This window comes from Pleurodeles waltl, chromosome 8 (genome assembly GCF_031143425.1).
Source record: "Pleurodeles waltl isolate 20211129_DDA chromosome 8, aPleWal1.hap1.20221129, whole genome shotgun sequence".
NCBI lineage: Eukaryota > Metazoa > Chordata > Amphibia > Caudata > Salamandridae > Pleurodeles > Pleurodeles waltl.
Window position 1 is genome coordinate 1,407,540,396 of NC_090447.1, and position 21,519 is coordinate 1,407,561,914.

The 21,519-nt window shown below is 48.0% G+C and overlaps 1 protein-coding gene across 4 annotated transcripts in view; it reads right to left on the minus strand.

The window, feature by feature from the left end:
• The window catches only part of LOC138249241 (uncharacterized), a 46,220-nt gene extending 26,328 nt beyond the window's left edge, over positions 1 to 19,892 (minus strand). Inside the window, exon 1 of one of the 4 annotated variants that reach the window (XR_011194804.1) lies at positions 19,639 to 19,892. The gene's annotated coding sequence lies outside the window, so the exon portion shown is untranslated. Of the gene's footprint in view, positions 1 to 19,031; positions 19,163 to 19,538 lie in introns of those variants that run through there. The other 3 variants (XR_011194802.1, XR_011194806.1, XR_011194803.1) reach the window with 3 other exon arrangements.
• Between the last annotated feature and the right edge of the window lie 1,627 nt (positions 19,893 to 21,519).

Here is a 21,519-nt window from a genome sequence, read left to right on the forward strand (position 1 = left end):
CTGAACATAGTGAGGCAAGGTATAAGACAATGTTAATGACTTATGTCTATTTGCTTTTGTCCCTAGGTAGCAACAGCTAATTTTGATCGAGCCATAGTTAGATGTTTTCCAAATTTGTGATGACTAAATTGATTTTGCATGAAGCCCAAACGTGCTATTCTAATCTAATGCTGGCTACATGTAATAACAGTTGGTCTTTCTTTTGCTGAATCTAAATGTACACCATTTCATTTGTGCAGTTATTCTTGCTATTGATTTCTACTTTAACCTTAGAATGTGTAGTGGTCCAAGCTTTGATTAAATTGCGATTGTGGCAGGCAGTATTTTGTTTGTATGTTTAACGTTTGATTTTGAGTCTAAGTTACGTGTCATTAGCATTGTTAATATAGGGAAATAAACATTCTACAGGTTTGTTAGAAATGGGGTTTTTGGTTGGCAGTCAGGTTGCCCTCTGTCCAAGCAAGAACCCTCACTCTAGTCAGGGTAAGTCACACACAATCCAAAATCAGCCTGTGCCCACCCTCTGGTAGCTTGGCACGAGCAGTCAGGCTTAACTTAGAAGGCAATGTGTAAAGCATTTGTGCAATAAATCATACAACACCATAGTATAACACCACAAAAATACACCACACAGTGTTTAGAAAAATATATAATATTTATCTGGGTATTTTCAGGTCAAAACGATCAAAGTTGCAATATGAATTTGTAAAGATATCACTGAAAAGTGATATAAAGTGTCTTAAGTCTTTAGAAAGCAAACAAAGGGGGTTATTCTAACTTTGGAGGAGTGTTAATCCGTCCCAAAAGTGACGGTAAAGTGACGGATATACCACCAGCCGTATTACGAGTTCCATAGGATATAATGGACTCGTAATACGGCTGGTGGTAAATCCGTCACTTTTCCGTCACTTTTGGGACGGATTAACACCTCCTCCAAAGTTAGAATAACCCCCAAAGTCTCTTTCAAACACAAAGTACCTGGTTTCTGGTGGAAAATCTCCTCAGAGGGCCACAGGAGAAGAGATACGTGGAAAACTGGTGTGTGCGTCGATTTCTCCTCAGCACACCCGGACTTGCATCGTTATTTTCCACGCGGGGAGTCGTGCGTCGTTTCCGGCGCGTGGACAGTCTCTTTCTGTGGTTCGCGGGGAGTACCAGATGTCCCGGGTCTGTGCGTGGATTTTCCTGCTTGTTTTCCGGCTGCGCGTCGTTCTGCGGGGCTGCGCGTCGAAGTTTCGATCTCACGGCAGGTGTCGCGTCGATTTCTCCTGGGGAGTCGGGCGGCGTTGTCCTTGCGAGGCCGTGCGTCAAAGTTTTGATCTCACGGCAGGCATCGCGTCGATTTCTCCTGGGAAGTCGGGCGGCGTTGTCCTTGCGAGGCCGTGCGTCAAAGTTTCGGTCGTCCCGAAGGCGTCGCGTCGATGCGCAGCATTTATCTTGCCGCAGAACAAGCTGTGCGTCGAAAATTTCGGCGCACGGAGCGTCCAAGTGGAAGAGAAAAGTCTTTTTGGTCCTGAGACTTCAGGGAACAGGAGGCAAGCTCTATCCAAGCCCTTGGAGAGCACTGTTACAGCCATACAAGAGTTCAGCAAGGCAGCAGTCCTTCGTAGAAAAGCAGACAGGTGAGTCCTTTGAGCAGCCAGGCAGTTCTTCTTGGCAGGAGGTAGTTTCTGGTTCGGGTTTCTTCTCCAGCAAGTGTCTGATGAGGTAGGGCAGAGGCCCTGTTTTATACTAAGTTGTGCCTTTGAAGTGGGGGTGACTTCAAAGAGTGTCTAAGAAATGCACCAAGCCACCTTTCAGTTCAATCCTGTCTGCCAGAGTCCCAGTAGGGGGTGTGGCAGTCCTTTGTGTGAGGGCAGGCCCTCCACCCTCCCAGCCCAGGAAGAACCATTCAAAATGCAGATGTATGCAAGTGAGGCTGAGTACCCTGTGTTTGGGGTGTATGAGTGAATGCACAAGGAGCTGTCAACTAAACCTAGCCAGATGTGGATTGAAGGGCACTGCAAGATTTTAGTGCAAACAAATGCTCACTTTCTAAAAGTGCCATTTCTAGAATAGTAATATTAAATCCGACTTCACCAGTCAGCAGGACTTTATATTACCATTCTGGCCATACTAAATATGACCTTCCTGCTCCTTTCAGATCAGCAGCTGCCACTTCAACAGTGTATGAGGGCAGCCCCAATGTTAGCCTATGAAGGGAGCAGGCCTCACAGTAGTGTAAAAACGAATTTAGGAGTTTTACACTACCAGGACATATAACTAAACAGGTACATGTCCTGCCTTTTACCTACACAGCACCCTGCTCTAGGGGTTACCTAGGTCACACATTAGGGATGACATATGTAGAAAAAGGGGAGTTCTAGGCTTGGCAAGTACTTTTAAATGCCAAGTCGAAGTGGCAGTGAAACTGCACGCACAGGCCTTGCAATGGCAGGTCTGAGACAGGGTTAAGGGGCTACTGGGTGGCCCAACCAGTGCTGCAGGCCCACTAGCAGCATTTAATCTACAGGCCCTAGGCACATATAGTGCACTCTACTAGGGACTTATAAGTAAATTAAATAGCCAATCATGGATAAACCAATCAGTAGTACCATTTACACAGAGAGCATATGCACTTTAGCACTGGTTAGCAGTGGTAAAGTGCCCAGAGGTCAAAAGCCAACAACAACAGGTCAGAAAAAAAGAGGAGGAAGGAGGCAAAAAGTTTGGGGATGACCCTGTCAAAAAGCCAGGTCCAACATGACCCCCCACCAGCCTAAAGCCAGGGGAGAACAATCACTATCCTGATGTACTTCCCTGTTTGAGGCGACAGAACAAGGACCCAGGCCCACAACAGCAGGGGCATGCTCCAGTTCTTCACCTTCCTGACTCCAATTGGATCCCTCTGTCCATACTCTCAGGGCCCACTAAGCCAACCCATGGGGAACCTTTCTCCTTACCTGCGGATCCCATCTGTGCAGCCCCTAACCTTACTTTGCTCACAGATGTATCCCAGGAGCAGGATAGTACCACCATGACCAACACAGTGGTGTTGCCCACTCTACCCCCGGGGTGAGACACTTGTCCTCTCCCCAGGGATAACTCTGTCCACCCGGACAGCAAGCCACAGTGGTTACTGACAGCTGCCAGGGATGAGAGCCAGTCCCCAGGCCTCTCAAAGCTCTCCCACCACTGTGGCTGTGGAGAGTGGGGGGCGGTAGCCCCAGGTGCTGGGCACCCTTTAACAACTCTCCCTTCCACCAGGTCAGGGATGACAGCCTGAACCTGGTCCTCCCCTCTGGGGCTCTGTACCCTCCCTCCTGGAGCGGTATCCCCATAGTCCAACATGGTCAGGGTGCTTATAGAAGTCGCCCTGTACCATTCCTCCACTAGTGTAGGGCTGTTAACCTGCAACTGGCCCTCCAACCTGGGGTCTGTACCTTCAGGTTGGACTAGGGCCCGGGGTGAGGCTTCCCTCCCCCTGCCCTCCCTTCTGGGGTCCAGCACCCTCCAACTAGGAGTGGCCTCCTCAGAAGACAACATGGTAGGGGCACTGTTATCAGTAGCCCCTCCCTCCAGGTCCGGGGGGACACCCTGAACCTGGTCTTCCATCCCAGGGTCTGTACCCTCAGACTGGATCACTGCCTGGCAAACCAGGACTTTCTGGGAGGCACACCTACCCCCCACCAGGTCAGAGTTTAACCTCTGCACCGGACCATTCAACTCAGTCACCACCCTGAAGTTGAACAATTGCCTGGCACGCCAGGACTTCCTGGAGGGCACACTGACCCTCCACCAGGTCAGAGTTTAACCTCTGAACCAGGTTCTCCAACCTAGGGTCACCACCCTGAGGTTGGGCAACTGCCTGGCACACCAGGACTTTCTGGGAGGCACACCTACCTCCCACCAGGTCAGAGGTTAACCTCTGAACCTGGGTATCCAACCCAGAGTCACCACCCTGAGGTTGAACCATTGCCTGGCATACCAGGACTTTCTGGGGGGCACCTCTACCCCCCAACAGGTCAGAGTTTATCCTCTGAACCTGGTTAGCCAACCCAGAGTCACCACCCTGAGGTTGAACCATTGCCTGGCAGGCCAGGACTTCCAGGGAGGCATACCTACCTCCCACCAGGTCAGAGTTTAACCTCTGAGCCTGGTTCTCCAACCCAGGGTCACCACCCTGAGGTTGGGCAATTGCCTGGCACACCAGGACTTTCTGGGAGGCACACCTACCTCCCACCATGTTAGAGTTTAACCTCTGAACCTGGGTATCCAACCCAGAGTCACCACCCTGAGGTTGAATCTTTGCCTGGCATGCCAGGACTTCCTGGGGGGCACTCTCACACCCCACAAGGGACACACCGTCCCCAAGGGCCACACAAGAGTCTGGTTGGCGCAGGTCTCCCGACCTCTGCCCATCCGGCAGAGTCTGGGTTTCCCCCAAACCAGAAACGGTTTCACCTGGGTCATTCCTGGGGGGCTCTGCTCTCAGAGCTGACCCCTGACTCTCAAGGTCCTCCACTGGGGTCTGCAACCCCCTCTCAACCCTATGTCTGGACTTCTGCACCCCCTCACTAGGAGGGGTACCGCCAGACACCAGACCTGTTGGGATGCTGGCTACAGTCACCCCCCCCCCCCCAAGTTCTTCTGACACTGCGGGGCTTCCCTCAAAAGGTGGCCCTACGGTACAGGCTAGGCTTCCCTCCTGGTGTTCCTCATGGAACCCTCTTGGACCTGGGACCTACCTGGGACACTACAATCCTTTCCCACCTCACTCGGTTGGGAACCACCTAGACCACTCCCTTCAGGAGCACCCCCAAATGCCTCTTCAGACTCTCTGGTACTCACCCAGAAGTCTGCCTCCATTGTAAGTTCCCTGGGGTCAGAGATCTCACACTCCACCTGGTGTTGGCGTAGCTCTGGAAAATAAGGACCAGACATATGCTCTCCAGCAATGACATCACTCTGCCCTTCACATGTATTAACCACAGTACCCTTCACCCAACCATCCAGTGACTCAACCTTGAAAAAGCACTCTACATCACCCCTCTGAGACTGGTGAGACAGTATCTGACTGTCCCTGACACTCAACCCATACTCTTCTTGGATGTCTCTACACTCTATATCCAGGACGTCCACCAGGGGGGAACCCTTTTCTCTGTCACTCTCTGCTAGAGTCAGTAAAGTGTCCCTCCCCCCAATAGGAATATGACTCCCTGTGCCAGTTTCCCAATCCTTCTCAGGGACCCTGTGCATAACGGGAACTACCTCATACCCTTGAACCGCCTGGGGTGTGTCAACTCCCTTCTTCAAGTTGGGCACCACATCTCTGGGCTTGTGCCCTTCTTCAGCAGTACTAGATGCAAGATTTTTGCTGCCATCATCTGAACTGGACTCAGCCCTTCCGGCTTCCAGTTTCAGCTCTTTACAGCTCAGCTCTTGAGCTGCAATCTTTTCTTCTTCCAGGGCTAAGAGACTTGCTGCTTCAGCCCTTTCAAGCTGCTCATCTAGCTCTTCCATACACCGCTCTAGAGCTAGGAGCCATTCATCTCTCACTGGTTCTCTTTCCTCATCTGAGTAGTCTTCCTCCTCATTTGAGCAGTCCCCCTCCTCATCTGAGGGTTACATAGTCATTTGGTTTTTTTCTGCCTCTCTCTCTGCCCATCTTTCTTCCCCCCAGACTATGTAGGCATGTAGCATTTCCATCTTAGTAGATCTCCTTGATACAGGAAGGCCCCATTTTCTGCAAAGCCTCCTTAGGTCAGCCTTAGTGAGGTGGTCAGTAGGCACAAAGAGTGAGTAGGTAAGCAATCTCATTGTTGATAAGGTCTTACCGGCAAAAACCAAAATCCAAAGTCCAAAATCTCAATAGTATATCCAGGAGGACATCAGAGAACCAAAAGCAAAAAAGATGAAAAATCAAGTTGACCTTCAACTGTGGGTAGGTAGTGAAATACTTAGCTACTGTATGTCACTGCACAAACACAAGTCCTATCCTCACCGCTGATCACCAATGTTAGAAATGGGGTTTTTGGTTGGCAGTCAGGTTGCCTTCCGTCCAAGCAAGAACCCTCACTCTAGTCAGGGTAAGTCACACACAATCCAAAATCAGCCTGTGCCCACCCTCTGGTAGCTTGGCACGAGCAGTCAGGCTTAACTTAGAAGGCAATGTGTAAAGCATTTGTGCAATAAATCATACAACACCATAGTATAACACCACAAAAATACACCACACAGTGTTTAGAAAAATATATAATATTTATCTGGGTATTTTCAGGTCAAAACGATCAAAGTTGCAATATGAATTTTAAAGATATCACTGAAAAGTGATAAAGTGTCTTAAGTCTTTAGAAAGCAAACAAAGTCTCTTTCAAACACAAAGTACCTGGTTTCTGGTGGAAAATCTCCTCAGAGGGCCACAGGAGAAGAGGTACGTGGGAAAACTGGTGTGTGCGTCGATTTCTCCTCAGCACACCCGGACTTGCGTCGTTATTTTCCACGCGGGGAGTCGTGCGTCGTTTTCAGGCGCGCGGACAGTCTCTTTCTGTTGTTCGCAGGGAGTACCAGATGTCCTGGGTCTGTGCGTGGATTTTCCTGCTTGTTTTCTGGCTGCGCGTCGTTCTGCGGGGCTGCGCGTCAAAGTTTCGATTTCACGGCAGGCGTCGCGTCGATATCTCCTGGGGAGTCGGGCGGCGTTTTCCTTGCGAGGCCGTGTGTCAAAGTTTCAGTCGTCCCGAAGGCGTTGCGTCGATGTGCGGCATTTTTCTTGCCGCGGAACAAGCTGTGCGTCGAAAATTTTGGCGCACGGAGCGTCCAAGTGGAAGAGAGAAGTCTTTTTGGTCCTGAGACTTCAGGGAACAGGAGGCAAGCTCTATCCAAGCCCTTGGAGAGCACTTTTACAGCCAGACAAGAGTTCAGCAAGGCAGCAGGCCAGCAGCAAGGCAGCAGTCCTTTGTAGAAAAGCAGACAGGTGAGTCCTTTGAGCAGCCAGGCAGTTCTTCTTGGCAGGATGTAGTTTCTGGTTCAGGTTTCTTCTCCAGCAAGTGTCTGATGAGGTAGGGCAGAGGCCCTGTTTTATACTAAGTTGTGCCTTTGAAGTGGGGGTGACTTCAAAGAGTGTCAAAGAAATGCACCAAGCCCCCTTTCAGTTCAATCCTGTCTGCCAGAGTCCCAGTAGGGGGTGTGGCAGTCCTTTGTGTGAGGGCAGGCCCTCCACCCTCCCAGCCCAGGAAGACCCATTCAAAATGCAGATGTATGCAAGTGAGGCTGAGTACCCTGTGTTTGGGGTGTGTCTGAGTGAATGCACAAGGAGCTGTCAACTAAACCTAGCCAGACATGGATTGAAGGGCACAACAAGATTTTAGTGCAAAGAAATGCTCACTTTCTAAAAGTGGCATTTCTAGAATAGTAATATTGAATCCGACGTCACCAGGACTTTATATTACCATTCTGGCAATACTAAATATGACCTTCCTGCTCCTTTCAGATCAGCAGCTGCCACTTCAACAGTGTATGAGGTCAGCCCCAATGTTAGCCTATGAAAGGAGCAGGCCTCACAGTAGTGTAAAAACGAATTTAGGAGTTTTACACTACCAGGACATATAACTAAACAGGTACATGTCCTGCCTTTTACCTATGCAGCACCCTGCTCTAGGGGTTACCTAGGGCACACAATAGGGATGACTTATATGTAGAAAAAGGGGAGTTCTAGGCTTGGCAAGTACTTTTAAATGCCAAGTCGAAGTGGCAGTGAAAATGCACGCACAGGCCTTGCAATGGCAGGCCTGAGACAGGGTTAAGGGGCTACTGAAGTGGGTGGCACAACCAGTGCTGCAGGCCCACTAGCAGCATTTAATCTACAGGCCCTAGGAACATATAGTGCACTCTACTAGGGACTTATAAGTAAATTAAATAGCCAATCATGGATAAACCAATCAGTAGAACCATTTACACAGAGAACAACATGTCAGAAAAAAAATAGGAGGAAGGAGGCAAAAGGTTTGGGGATGACCCTGTCAAAAAGCCAGGTCCAACAAGGTTACATAAAAGGTGTGGTTATTCATGGCCGAGAGGTCATGGTGTGTGGAAATTACTGACTCCTATTGATGTCATTGATTGCTACTGCTATTGATTTGTATTGGTACGGGGTTACATGGTGGGAACTACTCGGAGCACAGTCAAAAGGTCCATCGACCTACAATGCATCCCCTTATAAATTAACCAACTAAAAGGTCAGACGCGCTAACAGAGGCCCTGTTCACGAAGAAACTACAGCTAAGGACTCCAGAGCCTTCCCGGATCAACGAGTCCTGACCACTCTGCACCAGACACCCGCTGCCCGTGTCCAGATGGCCCAACCAACTAGACAGGATCCCCAGGAGATTCCGAGCAAGTGCCCACCCTGAGTTGACCTCTCCTGTCAACCATGACGATGCCTGCAAGTGAATCCAGAGGACCCCCTGACCGCAAAAGCTCTGGACAAAGATACCAGCCGCCAAAAGGTACACTGCACCTGCATCCCCCTGGTCTTAGGGAACCAGACATCCAGTGCAGCAACGTTCAGCAGGCGGCCCTCCTACTTGTCCAGCCTGTGGTTTTCTGAAACCGACCCTCAGGACCCAGCCCGCAGCATCTAAGAGACCCCCGGAGTACCCTCATAGGAAAGCATTGGGGGGCCTGACGCTGTGTTTGCACCCTGCACCTGGCCACCCCTGTGCTGCTGAGGGTGTGTGTTTGGTGCTTACCTGTGGTCCTCCCTCCCCCAGTGCTCCTCTAAGCTCTCCAGGTCTGCCCTCTGAAGACACAGGTACTTACCTACAAGCAGATCTGAAACAGTGCCCCCAGTCTCCATAGGAGCCCATGTTAACTTTGCCTCAAATTTGACTTCTGCATTCAGCCAGCCCAGTGTTGCTGGTGATGTGTGTTTGGGGTTTACTTGAACCCCAACCTGTGGACTTCCTAACCCCCGGGGACTGGAACTGTAAGTTGTGTACTTACCTGTAAAACATACTAACTTTTCTTCCTTCAAGGAACGGTTTCTGAAAATTGCACTGTGAACTTTCAAAACAGATTATTGCCATTTATTCAAAATCTGTATGACTTGCAAATTTGAATCAAAGTAATATTGATACATATCTGAAATATTTATTTATTGATGTACTTACCTGCAACTTGAATCTTGTGGTTCTAGAAATAAACAAAAGATATTTTTTCGATATAAAAAAAAAAAAAAAATTGGTCTGGAGTTAAGTCATTGAGTGTGTGCTTCTTCTAGTGTGTGTCTACACACAACAAATGCTTTGCACTACCCTCTGAGAAGCCTAACTGCTCGACCAGACTACCACAAAAGAGAGCATTAGTATTATCTACTTTTGCCTTTGGGGAACCCATGGACTTGGTCACACTACATCTCATTTTGATATAGTATTTAGAGAGCCAGCTTCCTATACTGAGCAAATCATCTCTACTGTTAGACCTGACAGCCTTAGGGTGGTCACCCCTAACTTTTTGCCTGCCCCCCACCCCCACTTTTTAGATACTGTTTTTGCCGGTTTTAAGACTCTGTGCGCTTTACTACTGCTACCCAGTGCTAAAGTGCATATGCTCTCTCCCTTTAAACATGACAACATTGGATTACTTAATTTACTTATAAGACCCTAGTAAAGTTCACTATATGTGCCCAGGGCCTGTAGATTAAATGCCACTAGTTGGCCTGCAGCACTGATTGTGTCACCCACTTAAGTAGCTCTTTAACCTGGTCTCAGGTCTGCCATTGCAAGGCCTGTTTGTGCAGTTTCACTGCCAATTCGACTTGGCATGTAGAAGTACTTGCCAAGCCTAACCCCCCCCCTTTTCTACATATAAGACACCCCTAAGTTATGCCGTAAGTAGCCCATAGGGCAGGGTGCTGGGTAGGCAAAATTACCTGTGTAGTTTACATGTCCTGGTAGTGTAAAACTCCTAAATTCGTTTTTATACTGCTGTGAGGCCTGCTCCCTTCATAAGCTAACATTGGGTCCACCCTCATATACTGTTTGAGTGGTAGCTGCTGATCTGAAAGGAGTAGGAAGGTAATATTTAGTATGGCCAGAATGGTGATACAAAATCCTGGTGACTGGTGAAGTTGGATTTAATATTACTATTTTAGAAATGCCACTTTTAGAAAGTGAGCATTTCTCTGCACTTAAATCCTTCTGTGCCTTACAATCCACATCTGGCCGGGTTCAGCTGACAGCTCCCTTGTGCATTCACTCAGACACACCCCAAACACAGGATACTCAGACTCACTTGCATTCATCTGCATTTTGAATGGGTCTTCCTGGGCTGGGAGAGTGGAGGGTCTGACACTTGTATGTCAAAGGACAGTAGCCTGCCCTCTCACAAAGGACTGCCACACCCCCTACTGGGACCCTGGCAGACAGGATTGAACTGAAAGGGGACCTTGTGCACTTCTAAGCCACTCTTTGAAGTCTCCCCCACTTCAAAGGCACATTTGGATATTTAAACAGGGCCTCTTCCCCTACCAACTCAGACACTTCTGAGGTAGATACTCTACCTGACAAGACACTTCCTTGAGAAGAGAACCTGAACCAGAATCTGCAACCCACCCAGAGGAACTGCATGGCTGCCCAAAAGAATCACCTGACTGCTTTCTGTGAAGGACTGCTGCCCTGCTGCTTCGCTGCTCTCTGGCCGTGCTGAGAAGTGCTCTCCAAGGGCTTGGATCGAGCTTGCCTTCTGTTCCCTGAAGTCTCAGGACCAAAAAGACTTCATCTCTACAAGAAGGACTCCTTGTGCAGCGAAAATCAAGGCACAGCCTGCATCGCAGCGAAAAATTCACTGCACGCAGAACTGGAACGACACAGCCCAGCTTCGCAATGAGACAACAGATGCAGCGCCAGCGTAGCAACCAGACATTTGACACACGGCCCACTGGATGGATCAACGCAGAGCTAAGCCAGAACGAAGCAGCCCGACTTCCAGATAAGAATCGGTGCAGTGCCTGCCGTGCGGTAGAAATTTCCACGCAACGCCCACCGGATCGACGCAGCACCTGTGGCTTCGTCCTGTCAGCGCCAGAAATCCACACATCATCCCCGGGGCATCCGAAAACCTCACAATTCAAAGAGGATCCACAACCCAGCGCCGGAAATAGACACAGCCGTCCCTGCTTGAAAACTAAACAACGCATCACTGTGTGCAGCCCGAGAAATCCACGCACACCCTTGTTTTCCATGCATCTCGTCCTTTACGGTTCTTTGCGGAGATTCTGAATGCAAACCAGGTAGTTTGTGCTTGAAAGGAGACATTTATTGCTTTATAAAAAGAGACTAAAAACACTTTATATCTCTTTTTACAGTGATCTCAACATATACTTATTGCATTTTGATCGTTTTGACCTGCATGTTATCAGATAAATATTATATCTTTTTCCAAACACTGTGTGGTGTATTTTTGTGGTGCTATACTGCGTTAATGCATGATTTATTGCACAAATACTTTACACATTGCCTTCTAAGTTAAGCCAGACTGCTCAGTGCCAAGCTACCAGAGGGTGGGCACAGGATAATTTGGATTGTGTGCGACTTACCCTGACTAGAGTGAGGGTCCTTGCTTAGACAAGGGGTAACCTGACTGCCAACCAAAGACCCCATTTCTAACATCTACCTTTAAAGTGATGCACGGGCTCACTCTATGAGCCAGAACTTGATTCAAAACAGGTTTATGATCCATGAGACATTCCAGTGGTGCAGGCACATTTTTCAGAGTGGGGGTGCTGCCACCATTGTGATGTTGCCAAAGTCAAAGGGATTGGGAAAAATCCAAGCTTCACACAGAGAACAAGTGTGGCACGCTAGCCGTGCCCATTCAGTATGAAGAGTGGTATGGGTGTGGTATGTAGCAAGTGGTGCATTTTGGAGCACACTGTTGCTAAGATATTACTAAGCCATTGTATGGTAGCACACTGCTATTTGCCGACAGCACATTTTTCATTGAAATGGCCACTAAATTTTCACAGATGAGAAGCTTTACTGATAAAAACTTTATAGCACACAAATATTAGTGTGTGGAAATCGGGTTCCAGGGACTAATTACCATTTGCATATAAGTAAGTAAAGTGTTTTGATTTTATTCAAATTCTTGGCTTCCATCACACTTCAGAACTATAAAACAAAACTAATATAAAGAAATTCTTCAGTTGTGATTTCTTAAGTGTTTGACTATTTTGAAATATTTGCCCAATACCTAAATTTACATTTTACTGTGTTAAAAACATTACATCCTACAGCCTTTATTTTCACATTACCAAGATTGCCTCACTTTGCTGGGACAAAAAGAGAAGTAAATACCAATCACTGTTTTAACTAAATAAGCAGCAATTTGTTACAAGATAGCCTAAAATGTGACATCTGCCTTCAAAAACACAGCAAATGTAACAAGAAAGAAAAAAAATGTCAAGACATCTTAATTGCTCATTTGCCTTTGGAAATCCAGAATGGTTATTTTTGGGGGGTGCTGCAGCATCCCTAGCACTCCTACTTGTAGCTCCTTTGGCAGGGTCATTTTAAGGATTTTTGGGGGACTGGACAAGACATTTTGACCACCTCCGTTCATAACAACTTTTAATTTTATCACCCACTTTTGTGGTAATTGTAGCATAAGAGCAGTTGAAATGTTGTTGGAGGGTGGGTCATTAGTTGTGTGGCCTGCACAAGTAATGGGTCCACACTCGACTGCCACTGGCAACCAAACACCCCGTTGCAGCTCTGGACTTTTATAGGATAGCGTTGCAGAGCAGTCCAAGGCTTACTCAAGGGAGATGGTGTGGGCTAGTAATCACCATTCACAAGCACACAAGAAGAACACTCAATAAATGATTATCCATTCTGTGATTTTTCTTTTTATACAGTAAAAGTACATTTATTACACACACACACACACACACACTACTCAACACTATGTAACAGTTCACAAATATACACAAGCTGATGGAATTACTTTTGGATGACGTTGCCTAATCATTCTAGTCTCTTCCAAAGGGAGATATAAACCAACAACCTACACGGCAGAACACTCACTTGTAGTCTGATGCAATTTTTGACTGTAACTTGGGAGTGAAAGCACCTGATACTAGCAATAGAATACATCTACTTTAATCACTAGTGGCTGTCAGACTAATTACTCAAATAATGAGCATTAACAAGGAACATGTCTAACACCCCTAAAGAGCGTGGGCCAAGGTTCGTCATAATCCACATTGAATTATTCGATGTAAAAATGATACACAGCTGACAGCCCCTAAAGGACTTTACTTGCTTGTTAATCAAGATGCAATGCCATCTTTCACCCCTAGAGGGTGCCTTTTTATATGACACTACACAAATCATACCATTGGTCTCAACACTGTAGCCATACATTTTTAAAACACATTTAGCATAACATGCTACCATTTGAACCATAGTCCCTAAAGGCCTTCATTACTGTGAAAACACCTGTCAGCCTTTCACCCCCAGAGGGTGTTCACCATTAATAACAATCCTGTTAACACCATTCAGGCCACAAGGACTGCAGCCATGATTTTTGCCCCTATAGGGTGTAGTTCCACCACACCCATACAAAAGCTCCAGCTGGGACTTGGTCAGAAAACACATTGGAACCCTTGAGGGGTTATCCTTCCCAAGTCCCCTGAAACTTAGGTTGGGGACAGTTGATGACTCCTTGGGGGCAGGCTGCGCTCCTCCTGCAGTGACCCCTGCACATTTGTTTCCATTTGGTGGTGACCCCATCCTCCGGGGGTCACCACGAGCTGAAAACGAGCAATTTCCACTGAGAGATGTGATGAGGCCCCTCAGGGCATCAGGGGGCGCTCCCTCTAGAGGCTGAATATTTTATTAGTGGCTCTCCCAATGTGCAGGGGAGAGCCTCATTGCTGCCTGAGTGAGATCACTGCCCACGCAGACACCCCGCATACAAGGTAAGGGTTTGCTTGGGAGCAGCAGAGGGAGCCCACATCTGGCAGTTCCCACCGGCTCCCTGCATGGTCAGCACCTTCCCGTGCTGCTACTGGAGCCGGCTCCTGGACGTGCGTCTGCCAGCTCCAGTGGACAAACATTTGGAGCTGCAGCCGAGTGGCCTGCATAGGGGGAGTGTAAGGAAATGCCTCCTTGGCATGGTTACCCCCTGACTTTTTGCCTTTGCTGATGCCAAGTTATGATTTGAAAGTGTGCTGAGGCCTGCTAATCAGGCCCCAGCGTTCTTTCCCTAACCTGTACCTTTGTTTCCACAATTGGCACACCCTGGCATCCAGGTAAGTCCCTTGTAACTGGTACCAAGGGCCCTGATGCCAGGGAAGGTCTCTAAGGGACGCAGCATGTCTTATGCCACCCTGGAGACCCCTCACGCAGCACAGACACACTGCTTGCCAGCTTGTGTGTTCTGGTGGGGAGAAAATGACTAAGTCGACATGGCACTCCTCTCAGGGTGCCATGCCAACCTCACACTGATGCCAGTGTACATTTTATTGTAAAATATACCCCAGAGGGCATCTTAGAGATACTCCCGAAACCATACCCGACCACCAGTGTGGGCTGACTAGTTTTAGCAGCCTGCCACACACCAGACATGTTGCTGTCCATTTGGGGAGAGCGCCTTTGTCACTCTATGGCTAGTAACAAAGCCTGTACTGGGTGGAGGTGCTTCTCACCTCCCCCTGCAGGAACTGTAAACACCTGGCGGTGAGCCTCAAAAGCTCACCCCCTTTGTTACAGCACCCCAGGGCACTCCAGCTAGTGGAGTTGCCCGCCCCTTCCGGGCGCTGCCCCACTTTTGGCAGCAAGGCCGGAGGAGATAATGAGAAAAACAAGGAGGAGTCACTGGCCAGTCAGGACAGCCCCTAAGGTGTCCTGAGGTGACTGACTTTTAGAAATCCTCCATCTTTCAGATGGAGGATTCCCCCAATAGGAATAGGGATGTGCCCCCCTCCCCTCAGGGAGGAGGCACAAAGAGGGTGTAGTGACCCTCAGGGCTAGTAGCCATTGGCTACTAACGCCCCAGACCTAAACACACCCCTAAGTCGAGTATTTAGGGGCTCCCAGAACCTAGCAAGATAGATTCCTGCAACCTAAGACGAAGAAGGACTGCTGACCTGAAAGCCCTGCAGAGAAGACGGAGACACCAACTGCTTTGGCCCCAGCTCTACCGGCCTGTCTCCCCACTTCAAGAAAAACTGCAACAGCAACGCGCTCCACAGGGTCCAGCGACCTCTGAAGCCTCAGAGGACTACCCTGCATCTAAAGGGACCAAGAACTCCAGAGGACAGCGGCTCTGCTCCAAAGAAGAAACATCTTTGCAACAAAGAAGCAACTTTTAAAGAACACACGTTTCCCGCTGGAAGCGTGCGACTTTGCACTCGGCACCCGACGCCCCCGGCTCGACTTGTGGAGAAACAACGCTACAGGGAGGACTCCCCGGCGACTACGACCCTGTGAGTAGCCTGAGGTGACCCCCAGCGACACCTGCAGAGGGAATCCAGAGGCTCCCCCTGACCGCGACTGCCTGCTTCAAAGAACCCGACGCCTGGTAAAGACACTGCACCCGCAGCCCCCAGGACCTGAAGGATCTGACCTCCAGTGCAGAAGCGACCCCCAGGTGGCCCTCTCCCTTGCCCAGGTAGTGGCTTCCCCGAGGAGCCCCCCCCCTTGCCTGCCTGCTTCGCTGAAGAGACCCCTGGGTCTCCCATTGAACTACATTGCAAACCCGACGCCTGTTTGCACACTGCACCCGGCCGCCCCCGTGCCGCTGAGGGTATACTTTTTGTGCTAACTTGTGTTCCCCCCACTCCCCGGTGCCCTACAAAACCCCCCTGGTCTGCCCTCCGAAGACGCGGGTACTTACCTGCTGGCAGACTGGAACCGTGGCACCCCCTTCTCCATTGAAGCCTATGCGTTTTGGGCACCACTTTGACCTCTGCACCTGACCGGCCCTGAGCTGCTGGTGTGGTAACTTTGAGGTTGCTCTGAACCCCCAACGGTGGGCTACCTTGGACCCAACTTTGAACCCTGTAGGTGGTTTACTTACCTGCAAAACTAACAAACACTTACCTCCCCCAGGAACTGTTGAAAATTGCATTGTGTCCAGTTTTAAAATAGCTTATTGCCATTTGTGTGAAAACTGTATATGCTATTTTGCGAAGTCAACGTTCCTAATTGAAATACCTTTCATTTAAAGTATTGTTTGTAAATCTTGAACCTGTGGTTCTTAAAATAAACAAAGAAAATATATTTTTATATATAAAAACCTATTGGCCTGGAATTGTCTGAGTGTGTGTTCCTCATTTATTGCCTCTGTGTGTACAACAAATGCTTAACACTACCCTCTGATAAGCCTACTGCTCGACCACACTACCACAAAATAGAGCATTAGTATTATCTCTTTCTGCCACTATCAACCTCTAAGGGGAACCCTTGGACTCTGTGCATGCTATTTCTTACTTTGAAATAGTACATACAGAGCCAACTTCCTACATTGGTGGCAGCGGCACCCCCCCCCCCTACCTTCTCTGCACCCGGGGGTGGTGGGGGTCCTGGGCCCAACCTCCATCTTCACTGGGAGCGTGAAAGCGTGGGATGGGGTCAGAGGCCCCTCTGACCATCTTCATGGGATGCGCGACGGCATCCCTCATCTTTGATGCTGAGTGGGGCCCAGGGAAGAGGTCCAGGGCCCCTCAACATTCTTCACAGGGAGTGACGGCGCTACCTGGCTTCTTCGGCTGCCAGCCCCACCCTCATCCAGCAGCCTGCATGGTCCTTCTGCACCAGGCTACCTTAATGCAGTTCTTTGGCTGCGCATGCAGCCCTCATACAGGTGCACACATGATCACATGTAACCAGCCCTGGGCCTCCTACCCTTTCTGTGTTACAGTAGCCTTTGCTTAAAGCAGCACCGGTGGTAAACACGCGCAGACCATTTTACCATGAGTTTACTGTGGACGAGTCCCAATCTATGAGGCTCCCTCCCAGTAAAAGGTCAAAAAACAGGTGATTTCAAAACAAAAATCAAGGCGGACCAGATAGAACCTTCCTCTCACATAGGTCTTTCCCGGAACCTCACAAGTCTCTAACCTGACACTGCGCAAAGAAGCAGGGAGGAGAATAGAGGTTCAGATATAGACGAGGAACTCAGTGAGCGAGGAAGGAATACAATTTACTTTCACATGGGGGCCCTTGAAAGGTGGGGACCCTGGGCAACTGCCAACTTTGCCTATGCCTTAATGTCTGTGCCCTTTGGGACATTACACTTACGTAAATTATCTTCCATCCGAACTCAACATCTGTTCATGTAAATACATCTTACACACATAAATGGACTGATTACCGGTGCAAAGTTATCATATATAAAATGTGCACTTATAAATTAAATTATTTTGCACAATATTACTCAAGGTAGTGCGCACGAGTAACTCCCACTCCAAGGGTGGGAGTGAGTGTTCAGAGGACAGGATCTTCTGAAAAGTTTGGGAAGACTGAATTTTTGATTGTACATGCAGGTTTCCTTCTGTCCTGTTCGCGCCCTGGAAGCAGTTGGAAATATACTCCTATATGTGAGCAGGAGTACACTGCTCCCAGTGCAGGGGTGGGCATGTAGTACTCCGAAAATCGTTGGGGACATGAGATTTTCGGGAAAACTGTGTGAAAAAAAGTAAAGCATTTGAAAAAAATAAAGGGGCATTGCACAAAGACAACAGCACTTCCTAATATCTGCGTGCGGGAATGCCTCCATTTTAGCAAGTGCAGATTCACAACGTTTTTCCGGAAGTACGCATGCAACCCTATCCTATGGCCGTTGCAGGATTCCAGGCATAGCCTGGGAAACCTTCGTGAATTCCTTACCGAGTACATAGGAGAGAACTGATTTCCAAATGTTAATTAGATTGAGGCCCAGCGCACGCTCTCAATCCGGAGGCGAAGGTAGCCACCCCTGGCACGTGTACTACAGTATGTGAACATAATTTCCTTTCTAGAAAGTATCTTATACTTAGGTTTATGAGCGATAGCTTTCCACTACCTGGACTTTCGTTTTACATATTGTTTTCAGATTTGAGGCTCGGGCTGTTCAAGGGAACTAACCAAGACCACAATTCCCAGAGTACACGAGGATGGTAATTAGAAAGTATGGAACCGACGAGCAAGATGCCATGGAATAGGCAGTGACCCCTGCGGTCCTGCCCTCCCCCCCTCTCAGCACATCACCCTGACCTGAGAACACCTGAGTTAGTCCGGAGGAGGGGGTGGGGGCTCCATGTGCATAGCAGGGGCACCCCCTCACGTTTCGTTACGATACTGATAATGAAGTCATAGTATCACTGGTTGTTTCAAGGAAAATAAACAGGTACAAAATTCTGCTTACCGCCAATAACACTCATACAAGTATAAAGAAAATTGACGACATTATATGCGAAAATAAGAGCAAGTAGCTGCGTGTGTTGGACCCCCGTTAATTAAATGTGGTTGTTGTTAAAAACAAAATAAGAAACTGCAAATTCTGCAAAAATGTCATGTGACACAACAGAGACATTGCCTATGTATGACCAGCTAGTACTGAACCCCAGGCCTTTTCTTACTTGTTTTGCTTTCCGGAACTAGTGCTTTCGTTTGGCCCATTATCAACACAGCAGAAGTCCCAGACAGCAGAGCAAAAAATAAATGAAGGCGGGATTAGAAAAGATGGGCACAAATGGGACACTTGGTAAATGCTCCACAGCTGTCCATTAGCTTTAAACATCAGTGACTAACGCCGCAGCTCGGTGAATAGGCTTGTGGGATGCAAAGTGTATTGTCTTTTTAAGAAATACTTCCCTCCATCTTAACACACAAACCCAGCCCGATCTTTCCATCAACGCGAGCCACCAGCAGTGTTTTCCACATTAGAAAGCGGAGCAAACGGGGCAGATAAACAGCTTTACTCGGGGTCGGCTTTAGTGCGGTGCGACCGGTGCGGCGCCACCGGGTGCTGATCGGTATAGTGAGGTGTTGTGTTCAACAATAACTTACGAAACTTGCGATTTAAAAGCACCTGCTGAAAAGTTCCTTGTGCGTCCAGCTTTCAGGAAGCAATTAAGCTGTCGAGATACCTCTTGTGATTACTGTTCTTGCTAGAGAGAGAGAGAGAGAGACGGCGTTTTGTCCAGGGGCATTTTTTAGTCTCGATAAAGTAGTACAGATGGTTAATACGCCTGCTGCAAAGAACAGACGTGTACTCTATGTGGATGGCCGAGTGGATTAATAAAGCCAGCATTTACAAATGACATGTGGAGGGAGGGACTATGGAGAGATGAGAGGCACTTTTGCGTGTGGTAGTGAGTGAACCCGAAGAGTTGGTCACGGGGGGCGCCACCAGCGCTAAAGCCGGCCCTGGCTTTACGGTAGTTGCACTCGCTTGTAAGAGAGTGAACGTTTTTACTAAACGTCACCCATTTCAGAGGACGCAAAAGCCGGGCTTTATGCGTCAGACAGGATCCACTGTAGATATGACCCCCTTGTTACAAAAGAGGTACTCACAAGCGCCAGGTAATCCAACATAAGCCTTCGGCCTCACGCCACGCCTCTCCTCCTCCTCCCAGGACCTAGATTTTAGGCTGCCCCCCGCAGCGCCACTCACCCCTTTATCAGGTGAGCCTCACGCTCTCATCACAGGTTGGCGGAAACCGAGGCGACTTCCTGTTTCATTGTCAGTATGCAATTAATCCTGCTAGTCTCAGCTCCATTTAAATGTCATTGACGGCCACGCACACCACCTCAGGGGAAGTACCCCAGACGTTTCTATTAGCGTAGTGTCCTGGAAGCCCTCTTTGATGCGTGGCTCCTTCACCCATCCTGTTCTCCTACCCAAAAGTTCTCTCAAAAGTCTCACATTTTCAGATTCATGCGGGAGTGGCTTACCCAGCTCTGGGTTGCTCTTCTAATTCCAGGACTTGTAGTACTTTTTTGAAAGTGGGGGGAACTACTGCAAATCCCAGAATGCAAAGAAGAAATCTTGGGCAGAACGATTTGAGAGTTTTGAGTTTACTCTGCCTTATGGGACTTGAAGTTTCACATTTCCCCTTTCATTTCACATTACAAGTATACACTTTACGGTACCCAGCTGGGGTGGGTGGGATTATGTTTAGCATTTCCTGTTTTGAACCTGTCCTTAGAAATGGTGACATTCCTCATATAGAATTGACTGGGCCGAATATGAGGAACGTAGATGCAATGCAGAGCTCTAAAGTAACACTTGCATGTCTCAATCTCACACAGAGATATATCTCACCATGCTGGCACATATGTATTTATAATAAACACAACTATGTGTGAAAGAACACAAAAAAACATTGCATGTGCCACATATGCATTCTCGCCAGGTTTCCAAGATCCGTGGTCCATTCCAGTTTTTACACAATCCATGGACCTGGGAAACATGGCAGCTATGCACATTTATGCTCAGACATGATAACTCTCCCGTGTCCCTGTCATCTGTGAGGCTTCAGCCCAGTCCCGAGTTATAAACTCATAGCTCTTTTCAATATGGTATTTGTAGTCTGCTGGGTAAAGCAAAAGTACAAATCCCAAGCTGTTATATAGTTTTAGCTTAAAAATCCGTGCTGTATGATAAAGTGCCACCTGGGGCCTATGCCTGTTAATCACCCTAATGTAATTTGTGAAAAACAACTAAATCCAAGCTGTAATTCAATATGTTTCCGATACCAAATAGTTCTGCTACAAGTTACTTAATTTTTTCTTGTTGTTAGTGCTCTCGTCTGATGTACCTTTGATGTAGCTTTGGCAGAATTCTCACTCCTTTCCCTGCCCAGTTTGAGGACTTCTCCACTTCTGTTTTTCTCAGGATTCACTCTACCTAACGTTTTGCTTTCTAGTTGGGAATTAATACCAATGTCTGAAGAAAGCTGATCCCTTGTCCCATGCAGTGTGCTGTGGTGGACAACATGTAAATAGAATTTGAACAGGCCAAAACATGAAAATAATTGATCCAAAGTTCTTTTTTTATGTGAAAGTGATGTATTTTTTATTTATGTTTTTTTCAATTAAGCAGCTAGAGAGACAGCTATCTAGGTCTCTAAGTAGCACCTAAGGTACTGATTTGTGAATGCAATGTATGGACGATATAAATAATTACATGTGTAACGTCAGGGAACTTTTCAGTTGTAAAATAGTCCCTTTGTATACCAACAGAGGCAGAAAGTACACCTGAGCAGCCAAGAAAAAGAAGGCAGTACTAGCATACTACTGTTGGCTAATCCAAAATACCACTGACAATGTCACAAGCCAGTGGCTAAGGGCCGCTGAGCTAAAGAAGCCAATTGTTGAAGGAGGCTGAATCAAATCCCTTTTTATTATATATAGGATACAATATATTCCACAAGACTGGTGCAAGCACTTTTAAATGTCAAACCTAAAAACAGGACGGCATATGCAACTTGCAATTTGCCTGGGGTGTATCTCAGTGTAGGAAAGTAGCCTCTTTCTAGCATGGTTACCCCCA